This window comes from Nannospalax galili, unplaced genomic scaffold (assembly GCF_000622305.1).
Source record: "Nannospalax galili isolate Female #2095 unplaced genomic scaffold, S.galili_v1.0 scaffold698, whole genome shotgun sequence".
NCBI lineage: Eukaryota > Metazoa > Chordata > Mammalia > Rodentia > Spalacidae > Nannospalax > Nannospalax galili.
Window position 1 is genome coordinate 2,729,684 of NW_008341886.1, and position 16,016 is coordinate 2,745,699.

Consider the following 16,016-nt stretch of genomic DNA (forward strand, 5'->3'; position numbering starts at 1 on the left):
CGGGCGGGGCGCGTTCCCAGGCAGGTCCTAGCGGAGCCCTGGCGAGCCAGACCGCGCAGCCGCTACCGGTGCTCCCGGGAAGAGCACGCTCCGAGAACCCCAAGCAGTAACTCCCCAGCCTGGGCGCCAGGACAGCGACGCCCCGCCCTCCCTGCCCCCCCACCGACAGGGGCGGAGATGGGGTCGCGGGACGCCTTTCGTTCAGTCCCTTTCCAGTGTTGGAAACTACTGGCCCCTGGGGACCTGTCCCACCGCGCAGCCGCTACCGGTGCTCCCGGGAAGAGCACGCTCCGAGAACCCCAAGCAGTAACTCCCCAGCCTGGGCGCCAGGACAGCGACGCCCCGCCCTCCCTGCCCCCCCACCGACAGGGGCGGAGATGGGGTCGCGGGACGCCTTTCGTTCAGTCCCTTTCCAGTGTTGGAAACTACTGGCCCCTGGGGACCTGTCCCAGCCGGCGAGGGTGACAGGTTCTCCTGCTGGAGGAGCACCAAGCGGGTCTCCTCACCCCGACTCCCCTCCACCCCCAGGCTGCCTGGGCTCTGGGGTCTAACACACTCCGGAGACTCCCAGGATGTTCAGCTCCTGGAATACAGGATGTGTGGGAGGAGCCGTCTATTTTGGGGTGGACGACTTCACCTTGGGGTGCCCCAGCGACCATGCTCCACTGAATATACACCCGCGACTGATGGGGGGACCTCAATCCGAAGGGGAGGCGGGATTTACAGTCTCTAAACCACGCAGAACCCAAGCCTGCTGTGGCTGGCAGGTTGATCCGGAAAGAGAGATCTTGGGGAGATGGAAGGGTGCTGGAAGGTGCTGGGAAACCTCAGGGGAAGACACCAGGGTGAGAAGGGACAGCACCGGAGCTGAGGTCTGTCGGGTCCTGGCAGATGACCTCCAGGGCTGCTGCCAAATCGAGCGGAAAGCATGCCCCTGGGCCACTGTCAAGGTCAAGTCCTAGCGCCCCCATGGCGCCCCCTTGACCCCTCATGTCTGTCCAGGGGACCGCTTGACTGTGTGAGGATTTGCCACCCGGGGGTCCTCGCTTTGAAGAGGAGGATGTGTCCTCGTCCCTTTGCCAGTGAAAACTCTGTATGTCTGCGCAGTGGTGAGCGCGCCTCCCGCCTGGATTATCCAGGCCTAGTCTCACAAGCCCAGGAGAAGCCCCTCACTTCTAACTGCTCACAGATCCCTTTTCTTCATTTCCACCCACCCACAGCGTGCCCACCCGGCCGCCGGAGGCCCTCAAGGTCCAAAAGTAAAGGCGGCTGAGCTACTGGGGACGAGACACAAGGACCCCCACCACGTGCAGCCAGGGAGGCCCAGAGCACAGGTGAAGAGCGTGCAGAGTACCCCGGATGGGCAGTGTAGGCCTGAGGGAAGTTTGAACTTCGAAGCCCTCGAGAGCCCGGTACTACAGTGCCCTGTGCCTGTCGCCCTGTGTCGTGGTCACTTGATCTTCCAGCGTCGCTACGAGAGCCTGAATGCTGAGCTGGCCCAGAAACGCGTCGGAGGAAGGTGTCCGAAGGGAACAGAGATTTTTCGTCCACATCAGATTGTCCTTGAGCCGACTTGAGCTCCTTGCCTGTGTATTCGGGGCTTTTTTTCTGAAACCAAAACTACACCCCAGATGGTGGTTTACTTTCTCCCTTGCTGTAACCGGCCACAGGTGCATGAATTCCCACTGGGATTTTCCCAGTTCCCGGTCGACTTTTGTTACAGGCACTCAGGGGATTTACAGGCTGCAGTCCGGTCCCCAACCCCCCAACCCCCTGCAAGACGGGCGCCTCCTCGCAGCTGGGCAGAGTACTCCCTTAAAGACCCACAGCCCTTGAGACCCCCCGGAAACCGGGCTGAGTTCTGAGGCGGGGAGGGGTAAACCGTAAGCCCCCATCTGGGTCCTAAGCCAGCTGCCGCTTAGCTCCCCTAATGTTTGTCTGCAAGAGTCTGCCACTTCCTCTTTCTTAGAAATTTAGGTCCAAGTTACTGGAATGGTTTTCCATTTGATGAGAAATAAGAATGGTGCCTGGGGTGTAGCACCATCTTGGTTACATTTCTATATCAGGCTTTTCAATCATCTCCAGAAAACTGTTCTCTGACCTCCATACCAGTATTGTTACATACACAAATATACAGGCAAACAAATAAATGTAAAATAGTAGAATAGAGCTAGACACAGTGGTGGACACTTAACCCTAGTCCTTTGGAGGCTGAGACGGGAATACTGCAAATTCAGTCTCAAAAAAAAAAAAAACGGTAAAAACAGAAAATACAACTACAGAGGGGCTGGAGAAACGACTCAGCAGTTAAGAGAACTGACTGCTCTTGCAGGGAACCTGGGTTCAGTTCTTAGCATCCATGCAGTAGCTAAAAACCGCCTATAACTCCGGTTACATGGATCTGATGCTGTCTTCTGGCCTCTGTGGGCACTGCCTGCATGTGGTACACTTACATACATTCAGGCAAAACACTCATACATATGAAACAAAAGTAAAAAATCATTATTAAAATGAAAAAATAACGACCACTATCACCTGTGGGGGCTAGACTTCTTAAACCTTTGCTTGTCTGGAATTCAGCATACCATAGGGTTAACTTCCATTATTGTGAGAATTAAAATATCCATTCATCTTGAAAATGTTACTGTACAGAAGCTTCTTTTCAAAGTCTGTTTCCTTGATGAGAGAAGCAGCCCACTGGAGTAAAAGAGGCGTGTTTTCTGTTTCCTGTGGAAGGCAGCATGGCTGTGGGAAGGCACATTGTGAGCCTAGCTCCAAGTAGCAGCTGCCACTGCTAAGCTGCAATGGTCGTAGTCTAGATTCCGAGTATCTATTACTGTGTTTGCAGTATTTGACTAGTCTCTTTTATTTTTATTTATTGGAAGAGCAGGGTCTCATTGAGCCCAGGCTGTCCTCGAACTCCTGACCCTCCTGCCTTCATTTCACAGGCTGGGAGTATAGATATGCACCACCAGACCTAGCATGCCAGTCTCCTACTCCTGTTGTTCAAGGTGTTTCCAGCATTCTCCTTAGTGTGTACAAGTTCAGCTATTTCCTTTGAGTGGCTTGGACTCTCTAAAACCCAATATGTGTGTTCCTTTGCTTGTTTTGGGAGCTTGTCTTGCCTCAATTTCCAGAACACTGGAATTACAGGCATGTACCACCAAGCCCAGCTTTAACTCCAATATTTTGTTTATTGCTGTATTCAAAATGGTAAGTCAAAGACTAACAGGGAAGCCTCAGGGGTGTAAACATTGCAATTGCCTTTTACTCTTCTAGACATGATGAAACCAAAGTCCAGTGGAAATTCCTGGAGGGAGCCTGACAAAAAGAATCTTCAGCCAACCTCCTGAGATAACCTACATCAAACACTTTCCTTTGCTGCTGTTTTGTTATTGTTGATTATGTTTTACAGAGTTGGTTTCCATTACTAACAATTTTTTTAAGCCAAATAGAAGAAAAACAATTATTGGAAAAGCACACATTATGCTGCAGAGTTGGTTCATAGCCTAACATGGAGGGATGGCTTGTGGATCAAGAGAAAGCTGAGTGTGTTCACTCCCTCAGTTAACCCTGCCATCTCCAGGTGAGTGGGAACTGAATGAAAAGGACCAAGCCTGGGGTTGTGGTACATGCACAGTTGTAATCCCAGTATCTGGGAGTCTGACACAGGAAGACTGCTGTTTAAGGCCAATTTGGGCTACATAGTAAGAAATGGGCCAGCCAGGGATACATAGCAAAGCTTGTCTCAAAAAACAAAAATGTTTAAAAAATTTTTTAAAATAGGGTCATTAAGAGCACTTGCTGCTCTTGCAGACGACCCAAGTTCAGTTCCCAGCACCCATGTGGGGTGACTCACAGGTTCATAAAGCTCACAACCAAGCATAATTTCAGTTCCAGAGGATCTAATGCCCGCTTCTAACCTCTGCAGGCACCTGATGTATGTGCATGTGCGTGCGCACACACACACACATACACACACACACACACACACACACAGAGACAAATATTTTTAAATTAGTTAATTAAATATAAAAAACAAAATGAAAGGACCTGTTTGCTTGCCTTCAGAGGCTGAGAAGTAAACTTGCAGAGAGGTCTAGCTCTGCTCATAGGAAGGAACTGAACAGTGCTCTTAGTTAAAAGAAAGGAAAGGGCCAGTGCATGGAGCTCAGCATCAGAGAAGAAAACGGGGACTTGGCTGAGGGGGTGACCCTGGAGCTTGGCTTCATGAAGGCAACTGTTCGTGTTCTCAACTTCATCTTCCTCTCAAAGGACAGAGCTGGAGGTGCTCATCACCTGCTGAGACTCCATGGGTTCCTCCAAGCCCGGCTGCCTGGAAAGAAGGGACTGAAGTACAAGACATCACTTGGTCACTCGTGGGTGTAGCAAGGGAAGTCCCACTTACTCTCAGGATAAAGATTGGGTCCCCATCTAAATTAGGAAGGGTGAATAAAAAAAAAAAAAAAAAAAAAAAAAAAAGAAAAAACAGGTTAAAGAGTTCCATGTGAGGTAGGAGGCTGTTAAAAGACCCGTCCAGCAGGAGACTCCCCATGACCACTTACAGTCCCTTCTCTAAGAATGGAAAATCACCCTTCCCCCATCAGTTCCTCTGTACGTGCCCCTATAGTAACACTTTTTACTTTTTTTTTCATTGTGTGCAGAATGATCATCTCCCCTAGTAGTGCAGTACTGAGGTCTCACTGCTTGTCTTCCATCCCCAGCATCCGTGAGGGAGCCTCACCATCTTGGCACATGCTCAGCAAATCCCAGTTGGACAAAAAGAAGTTGATCATGGTGGTTTGAATGAGAAATGCCCCCATAGGTTCAGGTACTTGAGCACTTGGTTTCCCCATTGGTGTGCTGTTTGGGGAGGCTATGGAGCCTTTAGGAGGCAGAACATTACTAGAGGAAGTACATTACTGGGGGCGGGCTTTGGGAGTTTATAGCCTCACCCCACTTCCTGTTCTTGCTCTTGGCTCCCTGTGTGTGGATACAATGTGACCAGCTGGGGTTCTGCTCCTGCCACCAGACTTCCCTGCCTGCTACCATCTCTTCACCACCATGATGGACTCTTTCTCCCAGAACTGTAAGTCAATAAATCCTTTCTTCCTTAAGTTGCTTTTGTCATGGTATTTTATGACAGCAACTGAAAAGTAACTGATACAGTGCTGGCTCCTGCACCCCACTGCTTCCTGACCTTGTATCTCTGTCTGGGGGCCTTGTGAATGTATCAAGATTGAGTACTGAGGCTGGAGAGATGGTTCAGTGGTTGAGAACACTTGCTGTTCTTCCAGAGGACCCAGGTTCAATTCCCAGAATCTATATGGTGGCTAACAACCATCTGTAGCTCCAGTTCCAGGGGGATCTGATCCCCCTCTTCTGGCCTCTTTGGGTATTGCACACATGTGGTGCACTTACATACATATGTAGGCAAAACACCCAAACACATAAAATAAAAATAATAAAGCCCCTGTTCTTAGAGTCCTGGGGGCACAATGAGATTTGGAGAATCAACCAGTGCTGGTGCTGGTACTCCAGAGGGGATGAGAGCACTGTGCCCAGCCCTGAACAGGGGGACCCACCTGAGCTTAACACAAAGCCTCCAGGTCACTTTCTTTAAGGTTTCCTTCAGTGACCAGTTAGGCGACATCAGAATTTGACAGTCTCAGCTCTGAACTGCAATTTGGCTTACGCTTGTCACTTGGCTTGTTCCCGCTTGAGCCAGTTTCAAATCAAAATGTGCCCATGCGGACAAAACTAAAGGCAGGAGGAATTTGGTTGAATATGCAGTGCATGTTGGGAAGGTTGCAGTCTGAACCCTCAGCTTTTAGAAGACCTCTCAATATTCTAAATTTATCTCAAGTCTAGAAGTGATGAAATAAAAATTTTTAGTTCTCTACTGTATTCTTTTCTGGGGGCTTCCCTAACAAAGCTCTGCACACTGGGGTGGCATAACTACAGAAACTCACCATCTCAACTCTTTGAAGCTCAAAGTCCAAGATCAGAGTCTTTGTTCCAGTTTGCTCCTTCTGAGGACTTGGATGGTAACTGTCTCACCTCTCTTCCCAGCATCTGGCAGGCTGTCGGACATCTCTGGTGCTCCACAGCTGTATGGGAACACCATCTCAGTCTCTCAATCTGTATGTGGCCTCCTGAGAGGCTCTGTGTCCAACTCTCCCCCTTCTATGCTGACACCATTCACACCGGATTGGGGCCACCCTAATGGCCTCATCTTACATAATTACACCTCAAATGACCCTGTTTCCAAGTAAGGCCACATTCTTAGGTACTGGTGGCTGGGACATGCATGAATTTGGGAGGGTTACAATCCAACCTAGAGCATCTGCTTTTGGAGGGCCTCCATTCCACTGGTGTCCCTGGGAAAACAGAGGTCCCCTTTTTCGGTTCTTAGACTCATTTAAAAAATAATTTAAAATCAGACTCAGCAGGAAGTTCAAGGACAATTGTATTAGCATTTGAGAGACACAAAAGTGCAAAGAAGCTGGAAATCCCAGCAGCAGCCAGGAGGAGGGGAGATGGAGAAATATTTGTGCCTTTCAAGTTAGCCACGGAGGTCAGGGAAAACGTGCTTAGTGCACGCAGGGCAAAGGCTTGGACAGGGAAACGATTAGAAAGGAGACCGTTTATCACGAAAGGAAAACCAGGTCTGGAGAGATGGCTCACCAGTTAAGAGCACTGGCTGCTCTTGCAGAAGACCTGGGTTCCATTTCCAGCACCTACATGGAGGCTAACAACCATTCACAAGTCCAATTGTAGGGAAAGCCAATGCCCTCTTCTGATGTCTGCAAGCATTACACAACACAGGTGCACTTATACACATGCAGACAATACACTCGTACACCTGGAATAGAAATAATAAATAAAATATCTTTGAAAAAAAGGAGAAAAAGGAAAAGCGGGCTGGGCACGGTGGTGCATGCCTTTACCCAGGACTTGGGAGGCAGAGGCAGGCAGATCACTATGAGATAGAGCAGAGGTCAGCTTGGTCTACATAGTGAGTTCCAAGCCAGCTGGGACTACAGGAGATCCTCTCTCAAAAAAAAAAAAAAAAAAAAAAGAGGAAGAAAAGGAAAAAGCACTTCCAAGAAGGACCAGGCTACCCAGTGAATCCAAGAAGGACCAGGCGCCCCAGTGTGTCCAAGAAGGACCAGGCCACTCAGTGAATCCAAGTAGCACCAGGCCACCCAGCGTATCCAAGAAGCACCAGGCCACTCAGTGTATCCCTTTGTAGGGTCTTGATAGTCCGCTCCTCCTATGCTTTGCTTTTCAGATGAAGCCCAGGTAAGAAAAGGCATCCTCTGCAAACTGGCTTCTTTCATATGTTAATATTTTTAAAAGATTCTATTTTTATTTATGCACATGTATATCTACTATGTGTGAAAACACAGAACCTCCTAACAAAAAAAATAAAAAAAAAAAAAAGAGGAAGAGAAGGAAAAAGCACTTCCAAGAAGGACCAGGCTACCCAGTGAATCCAAGAAGGACCAGGCCACCCAGTGAATCCAAGAAGGACCAGGCCACCCAGTGTATCCAAGAAGGACCAGGCCACTCAGTGAATCCAAGAAGCACCAGGCCACCCAGTGTATCCAAGAAGCACCAGGCCACTCAGTGTATCCCTTTGTAGGGTCTTGATAGTCCGCTCCTCCTATGCTTTGCTTTTCAGATGAAGCCCAGGTAAGAAAAGGCATCCTCTGCAAACTGGCTTCTTTCATATGTTAATATTTTTAAAAGATTCTATTTTTATTTATGCACATGTATATCTACTATGTGTTTGCACTTGTGTGTGCAGGTGTCCATGGAAACCAGAATAGGGCATCAGATCCCCCTGGAGCTGGAGTTATAGCCTGTTATGAGCTGACTAAACATGGGTGTGGGGCTGGGAACCAAACTTGGGTCCACTGCAAGAGCAGCAAGTGTTCTTAACCACTGAACTATCCCTCCAGCCTCTTATGTTAATCTTGATGTTTCAGTTCAGCCCCTATTCTGGCACACTAGGGAGACCTATAATAAAAAAAGATAAATATTGAAACGGGAAGAAAGAGGGTCCCCTAGAGGGTTCTTAGTCTCATTCATAAAAGAATTTAAGAATGGACCCAAAACACAAGCTTTTACAATTTTATTAGAATCTTAAAGAAAAATCCTCAGGGCAAGTGAGGTGGTCAGCTGCCTTGAGGAGGTGAATGATGGAAAGAAGTGAAGAAAATCATGAGGCCAGACACTTACTTGGCTGGGAGAAGGAAGCTGTAGAGAAAAAGTAAAGAAACACTGCAAGATGCTAGGGGCAGCCCTAAGCCTTGAAGAAAGCATGGTTGGTAAGAAAGGCATGAAGAAGAAAGGGAGAAATTACACTTTCCTGAAGAGTTCAGGAAAGCAGACAGACTTATGGAGACCTCCATGGCTGTGGCTGGTTTGGAAGTTCTGCAAAGATCTGCTAGTTCCAGGCAGGAAAATATTCGCTACCTCATTAACGTACCAGGTATTCTGCCCATCTATTTAGCTTAACTTAAGGTGAACCTGCCTTCCTGGAAGTGGTTCTATCACCAGGTAATTGACCAGTGAGACTGGAAAAATGGTTCCTCCAACAGATAGACTAGACATTTTTATAGTCTGGACCAGTTAATTTATGGGGCTTATTGATACTCTAATAGTAACAGAACAAAAAAAAAGTCATAAATCAAGACACTTTTCAAATACATTAGTGGAAACACTAAGTAGACAGATACAGCAAAAAAGAAAACTATAGGCCTCAAATGCCATCTGATGGCATTCTTAGCCTTTTGATTGGTGGGGACTGTTTCTTTTTTAATACATTCAGAAACTGAGATGGGCAAGGTATGGCTATTTAGATGTCCCAGATAATTTTTGAATAGACTCTGGGTCTGCAACATTCCAAACTCGACACAGTCATGGAAGTGCTAATCAGTTGGTCAGCTTTGCAGGAAGTTCAGCTGCAGATGCAGTTGTTCTTTTTGGGAACTTTATTTCACACTAATGACCCTGATATAAAGTAGCTTTGATTTGGGATGGACTTGACTGGTTAGTTTGAATGGAAGTAGGAATAGTGATTGGTTACTAGATCAGGTGAAAGCAGTCAGGATAAGGAAGGCCCACCAAAAAGTTCTAATGGGGGGGCGGTCAGGAAGTGAAAAAGAACACAGGCAGGTGGTCAGCCTTTGTCTTGATGAGTCAGAGCTCTTAAGATTTCAGTTCCTAGGCCCTCAGATTAGGTAGAGTTTGTTGTAAAACCTCTGTGGAAGCTGACTTCTGGTTCTACCAAGACATAGAGACATTTTGTTTTCCTTGAGCCTGTAACCCCTACTGCCTACAAAAAGGGCTACTTTGCTCCTATCACCTATCAGTATGAAATAAATAGTCAAATAATGCCATGTGCCAAGGAAAAAGTTAAGCAGGGAAAGAAAACAGGGGTCCAATGTGATATTTTAGATGAGAGAGCCAGAGAAAGTGCCACTGAAGAAGTGGCTTTAGAATCAATAATTACAATCATGTCCATGATAGGGGAGGTTAATGATTAAGTCATTATCTCTCTCTAGGCCCAGGGCCTATTGACTTCTCTCCCAAAACAAGAAACCCCTGATTCCAGCACCATAGGCTTCGCTTCTAATTCCCAAGGTGACCATCTCAGCTCTGCCTGCCCCCACCCCCACCAGTCAACAAAAGCAACAGCTCTCACCTCAAAGGAATAAAAAATATGGTTTATTCTGGAGACAAATATGAGTGGCTATGGTTCTGGAACACAGATTTACTTTTACCCAAATACCATGTTTAAATGAGGTAGCAATTTCACCAACTTCTTACAGTGACAGAACAAAGAAAGTCAAAAGTCACCATACTTTCAAATATATTGGTGGGTGCATTCAGTTGATGGGTCATAACAAAGCAGGGAGAATTCTGCTGGAGGCCCATATGCTATCTGATGACATTCTTAGCCTTTTAGTTGGTGGGAGCTAGGGATTTGTTAGTCCAGAAGGTTTTTTATCTGTTAGTCACAGGATGTTAATTCAGAAACAGAAGTGGGCAAGGAGTGGCTATTTAGGGGCTAAACATGCAGAAGATAAATTGTAAATGGGCTCTGGACCTGAAACATTCCTATCTCTCCATCACGAAAGTGTTAATAAGTTGATCAGTCTTGCAGGAAGTTCAGTCCAAGGTTGCAGGTGTTTTCTGGGAACTTCCATTCACATACCCACTCCCACTTCTACTTCAGACCTTTCTCCTCTGTAGAGAAGTGGTGATCTCTGCAAGCACTTGGGCTCCCCTCTTATACCCTTTGTCCGTTCTTGGTCTCCAGACCCAAAGCCCTCAGTCCTCTGGATGCCCTATTCACCCCTCCTCAGAGTCCTCTCACCTTATCCACGTGTTCAGACCACCCTGAGATAGACTCTAATTCGCCTCCGGAGCCCAGCTCTCCCCAGGTGGCCCTGAGTACTGCCCCAGTGACCTAGCAGCATTCCAACCTCACCTTAATCCTATTTATCTGTAAGGACAGGGTGCCCATTGGCCTGAAGTCCCTCTTCAGGTAGGCTGGCTGAAACTGGTTGAGTAGCTCCAGAGTAACACTAGACAACCATTAACTTTGTGATAATCTCATCTGAAAGCTGTGAATGACAGTTCCCAGAATAGCTGGGACTGCAGCCTCCTCCTCATCCTCCTCCTCCTCCTCTTCTTCTTTGTCCTCCTCCTCTTCGTCCTCCTCCTCCTCTTCATTTCTCTTCCTTCCTCCCCCTTCTTTGCTACTTAGTTAGTGATCCACCTTGTTACTGGTTCCTGGACTCCAAGAAACATCCAGTTTGAAGATAAAAGCTTGCCCCATGTGCAGCAGCCTTCTGCAGAACACACCTGCCTCACAATCTGCCCTCTTGTCTTTCATTTACTCATTTAAATGTGTACTTAAAATCACAAAGTACGCCTGGACAACCTCAGCAGACACCGTCGTCTATGGAACAAGACGGCAACGTCTCCCTAGCTGTTTGAACCTGTTGCCCTCTGAGTCCCTGCAACCTGCTTTTGCACCACCCCAATCCCTCTGCTGCTTCTCCCTGGGAAGCCTGGGGCTGCACTTCTGTTCAATTTTGTGGATTCTATGAGAATTCCAGCCTTGAGCCCTGTGTGACATTGACCCAGCCCCCTTGTCTGTTTGACCAGTGAGTCTCCACAGGAAGCCTAGACCCTGGCACCTGACACCTGGACTCACCATATTGTGGTCACTGCAGCTCTTGTTGGGGACTCACACATTCCCATAGTTGTGAAACTGCAGGAAGGGGAAGGAGATTGGAGACCCACTCCCTTACACAGGACTGCAGAGGAGCGATGCTTGCGATCATGAACTAGACTGATTTTTCCAGATCCCCAGGTATCTGCAGCAGTGTGTGGCCTAGATTCAGGAAGCCTGTCTGATGAATTAGTGATGCAGGGACAGCTGGCCAGCCCAGCCTTCTCAAGCAACCTGCCCTCCTACCCAACCCGGAAACAATTAGCACAGGGCTTCCAGGCCCGGGGAATCCTCCAGAGGGGAACCCTGGGAACCATATCCTTGCCCCGCCCTGAGACGCGGCAGAGGAGGAGTCAAAGGTTTCAACTCTTCTGTAGGGCATTGTTTACACAACTGTTTCTGATTTTATGCCTGCAAGGATATAGACCACTTGAACAATTGACCAGAATGTTCTGGAATTTTATTTTGAGGACTAAAAATATCCCATGGATAATAATAAATATGCCATATTCTGTATTCTTCACTCTCCAAGTCTGTAAGTACTGTCAGTGGCTTGTGGGCACAGCAGATGTACCCTCAATTCTCAGGCATGCACATTTCATGGTAGATTTCCTCATACTCCTTCCCCCGTGACCATTGCCCACATTCCCTGCAGGCATCTGCCTCCCAGGGTCCTCACAGCCTGCAGGGACACCTCAGAAACTGTGAGACCTGACTGCTTTGCTGGTAGACCACGCCCTCTCCGGTCCCTCCCAAGCATTCTGCTCTGTAGTATTATTAATTAAGCCCTGATTTATTGCTTATATATTTGTCGCACATATCCACTGCAGGCACTGGGAGAGATAGAAAGGCGTCCTGGTGTGGTCCTGTCTGCCGGTACTTAATGTTTCAATTCCTGGGCCTACAGCCTGCTCCTGAGACCTGTAGCCAGAGTTCAGAGAACCACCAACCATGGAGCCTTTATTGCCTTCTGGTAGAAAGAGTTGAAAGATTTTCCTCTGGAGGGAAGATGCTGCTGAAAAGAATAGAACCTCCATAGAGTTTCTAAAATAACTGATGTCGCAGAGAAGATCTATGTGGCTCAGGATAAGACAGGCAAGGAGGGGGTTCATGACCTCAGTGGGCAACGAGGTAGACAGATAGTGGCTGACTGTGACTGGCTGTGATCAGATTTATAGGCAACAGAACCAGAGAACATACACAAGCCAGCCCTTTCCCTCTGCCTAGTCTTCACTGGAGCCTAACACCGTGTGCACCTCAGGGTGCTGGTGCCAAGGATCCCGAGGGACACCTGTTTTCAGTACTGTTGCTTCGTCCCGGATGGTCAACAGGCTCTCACTCCCCATGCCCCACCAGTCTATAAAGAGCTTAGAAAAGCTTTTCTGTCACACTGGCAGGAATAAGTCAAGTACATGCAGACACACACACAAGCATGCATGTATGCACACACACACACACACACACACACACACACACATGAAGCACGGGTGTCTCTTTGTAAGGGCATCCAATGTTATTTACCTGCCACTCATCCATCTCTCTGGGGTCTGGACTGTCAGCCTCCCTGGACTGTGAGCATTTGGAAATGAAGTAAAAGTACTGGTATAAAACCCACAGAACTGAAGTAGGATTCTACAGGGCAGTACTTCTCTGGGAATGTGGAAAAAACAGGCTTCATTTCAACCCAACTGCAGGCATTTAAGGTTGCTTTAGGGATCACATGTTTCTACCCTCCTTTCCTGATGGATGGATCAGTGCCTCAGTTGATCTCTCCCCTATGACCTTGCCAAGCTCTGCAATCTCCAAACCCATCCATTACAAGTTCTAAAGCCTTTTCTCACTCTTTTTACTTTTCCTACTTCAACTTAATTCTTTTAGGTCTCACCAAAGGCCTTCTCTTATCAAATGGTCTCCTTGCTGTGTCCTTGACCCCACACTCCAATAGATAGCTCACTCCTCACCTGAGGAGCATACCGACCACACTTTCTATAAATCATCACCCGCACGGTTAAGCAATACCATCGGAGTCTGTGCTGGCTAGGCCAGTAGAACACTGAAAATGCATATGGTCTGCACAGACAGCCTGTTAACCTGTGTGCCACTGTCAGATCTGTGCAGATTTCGTAGCTGGTCTTGCTTTCCAAACTTGCACCACCCTCCTCGTCCACTGCATTGGTCTGAGCAGGAGCCTCAGGTTACAGTGCTATTGGCTGCCAGGCTGTTGTCTCCACACCCAGCCCTCCTGGCAATCTCACTCGCATTAAGGCCCAAACCCATGGCTCCAGAGCCAGACATTCAGACAAAAGGGCACTCTCAGTAGCACCACATGGAGACAAGCCACAAGGCATTGGGGGGGGGGGCAGGTCTTGAGACCACCAAGTAGCCCAGGCTAGCCTCAAACTCTTTATACAGCTGAAGATGATCTTGAGCTCCTGACCCTCCTGCCACCACTTCAAGTGCTGAAATTACAGGCAGGTGCCGCCACACCCAGCTCCCACCAGGCAGCTTGAGATTCTCCAGGTCCAGCTCAAACTCCTGCTTGCCCAAAGCTGGCTCCTCATGACAACCTCTGGGTCACATTTAGAGATCCTGCCATCTCCCCAGGAGCCCATGAAGGAGACCCTGAAGCAGAAGAGGCTTGGTGCCCCTCAGCTACCCCAGACCACTCCCTCACTGCCCTGGCAGGTGTTTTCTCCATAGGCCTCCCTGTCCCCAGGGCTAGAGCTGCCATGGCACACAGTGACTGACATCTGGCACTGTGGTTGAGTTGTAAACCCTGTACAGAGGCTGGAGAGATGGTTCAGGAGTTCAGAGCACTGGCTGTTCTTGCAGAGGACCTAGGTTCATTTCCCAGAACCCACATGGCAGTTAACAACCATCTTGAACTCCAGTTCCAGGAAATCTGACTCCCTCCTCTGGCCTCTGAGGGCATTGCACAACATGGGTGCACTTACATACACGCAGGCAAAAACTCTCATACACATACATTTTTTCAAAAAAATCTAAAACCCTATGTAGCCTCAACCTGTGCCTCAGAGCTTCCAGTGCAGCAGAAACCCGGCAGCGAGGTGCTTGAAAGTTCACAGAAGGTGGGAACTAGAATAGTCACAGACACTCTGCTCATCATGGGGGTAGGGGAAGAAAGAGAACACGTGTTTACTAACAACTGCTAGCATAAGGTAGTTGTGGCCTGTTCATACAATGCAGTGCTACACAGCAGTGAAAATGGATGAACACACAACATGAATGAATACCACCAACGTAAGAGAAGCCCAGGACAGAAGGGCACATGACATAAGGATTTCATTCATAGAACATTTGTACTCAGCAAAACTAATCCCTAGAGTTAGCAATCTGATAGCCTCTACCTCGAGGAGGGAGCAGTGATTGGGAAGGGGTCAGATAAGTTTGGGGGACACTAAGAATGTGTGATTTCTTGAGAAATGATCTAGCAAGTGGGTTCCCTTAGCGCTAACTCCATCCATATATTCACGATTTTTTTTTCTGAAGCCTGTGACACTTGGATGCAGTCCTTTGAAAGCTCAGCACATTTTAGCCTTGGGTTGGTCAGTTTTCTCCCCTCTGCTTTCAGAGCTGCCAAAGACAGGCCTACGGAAGGGTCAGGTGAGACTATACTTCACTAAACACTTGACTAACATTAGCTGTCGTTATTTAGTGCTCGGTAAACACCAGGGAAAGTAAAAGTATTATAAACCCATCACCCAGCTCTTTCCTCCTCTGAACTCCTTCAGCCTCCACGGCTAACCCTCGAGAGTCACCCTGGGACTTCCTTATAGTGGCTCCCCCTGCACGCTCAGCCTCTGCTGAGAATGGCCTTCTGCCACACCCAGCAGTGCAAGAGAACCCCCTCCAGGTCTCTGACCCTCTAGGAAGAGAGCCCAGAATTGTTTTACCACTTAGATCTTCCTCCTTGGCCGAGGCACACAGAAACATTTTAAAATTCCCCTGGGTATGGTGGCACACTCCTTTAATCCCAGCACTTGGGAAGCAAGGCAGGTGAATGTCTGTGAGTTTGAGGCCAGCCTGGCCTACATAGCGAGTTCCAGGACAACTGGGGCTACAGGGAGACACTGTCTCAAAAAGACCAAAAAAATTTTTTTTGTTATTTCATTTAATGAATGGATGGGACAGGCAGATGTTCTGAGCAGTTTAAAGAGAATCTGCACAGCAGGTGTGTCTCTAGATCAGGACATTAAAATGAATGTGTAAATGGAGGGAAAACTGGGTTTTTAAGATGGTGGGCAAAGAAGTCAATGGAAGCTCTTCTGAGCCAAGTGGAATTTGCTTGTTGCTGTAAACAAGCAGCAACTGGTGTTGCTGTGAGTTACTGTAGGAGGTGGAACAGTGTCCACCAAAACCTCATGTGACTTTGTTTGAAAATGGTGTCTTTGTAAATGTCATTAAATGGAAATTAAGGCAGATTGGGCTAGGGTAGGCCCTAAATCTGCCGTTGAGTTGTGTCTTTACAAGAAGAGGAAAACTTTGATGCAGTCACACAGGCACACAGTAGAGGAGGCTATGCAATCACAGCCAGGGGCTAGAGTGATACCAGGGTGCACCGGGACCTGGAGGAGTGAGGATGCTCCCCACCGAAATCACAGAGAGTATGGCCTCTAAAGTCGAAGGATGATAAATTCCTGTGGTTCTAACCCCTCACTTGTGGCACCATGGGGTGGTAACCTAGGAAACAGACAATGAAGTATAAGTTGCTGAATTAATAAAACAGCCCAGAGAAGCAGAG